The sequence below is a fragment of the Cebus imitator genome, unplaced genomic scaffold (genome assembly GCF_001604975.1).
Source record: "Cebus imitator isolate Cc_AM_T3 unplaced genomic scaffold, Cebus_imitator-1.0 Scaffold60, whole genome shotgun sequence".
Classification (NCBI taxonomy): Eukaryota; Metazoa; Chordata; class Mammalia; order Primates; family Cebidae; genus Cebus; species Cebus imitator.
Window position 1 is genome coordinate 2748389 of NW_016107375.1, and position 1069 is coordinate 2749457.

Below are 1069 nucleotides of genomic sequence, written 5' to 3' on the forward strand. Positions count from 1 at the left end.
CAACAAGCAACTTTTCTTCTCTCCATCCCCTCCCATGACCAAAGTGCTGCCCTCACCAAGCCTCCTAGCCTCCTGGCTTCCCAGACCCTAAGGGTCTTGGCCAGCTTTCTTGGTGTATCACCTACACACAGTAAGATGCACCCATTTTGCATCCAGTGTTGGATGGGTTAGGACTGTATACTTCCATCCAGATAACCACTCCTGGAGCTAGGCACCCAGGGCCAGGGAGGAACAGGGCGTGGGGGGCCATGGGGAAAGGCCTTCCAGTAGGGAGGGCTGAGGGGTCCTGGGTAACCTGAGGTCTCAGGGTCCAGAGAGGTGAGTAAGTGGTTGGGAGCACTCTGTGGTCACAGGTGCCAAAGCCTCGATCAAGATATGGGACACTTCCATCACCCCAGAGTTCCCTTGTCCTCATCCCAGTCAGTGCTCCCGCCAGACAACCAATACTTTTGGCAGACTAGGGGCTACATTAGTCTCTTCTAGGGTTTTCCGTAAATGGGGGCACACCATATGTAATCTTTTGTGTCTGGCTTCTTCGACCCACACAATGTACGTGGGGTTTGCTCAGCTTGGCAGTCAGTCGGCTGATCCCTTTTATGTCTGCAGGAGAACAGAACCAACCAGAGTTAGCCTCCCCGCGGCCCTGCGCCTCCTGAGAACCTGCTGTGGCTTCTGAGCAGCTGTGGCTTCAGTGCCGGCCACACTGGGCCTGGCCCACAGGAACGGCTCAAGTTTGTTGCGAGTAAATTGACTGAACCCTTGATATTTGTGAAAACACAAATTGCCAAAACAAAGTGGGGAGGCATTTCATTGCTTTTCTTAAAATTGCTTTGTTGAGACAGAGTCACGCTCTGTCCCCCAGGTTGGAGTGCAATGGTGCCATCTCGGCTCACTACAACCTCCTCCTCCCAGGTTCAAGTGATTCTCGTGCCTCAGCCTCCCAAGCAGCTAGAACTACAGGCATGCGCCACCAAGGCTGGCCAATTTCTTTCTCTCTTTCCGGCTCATTTCTTTCTTCTTTTCTTTTCTTTTCTTTTCTTTCTTTCTTTCTTTCTTTCTTTCTTTCTTT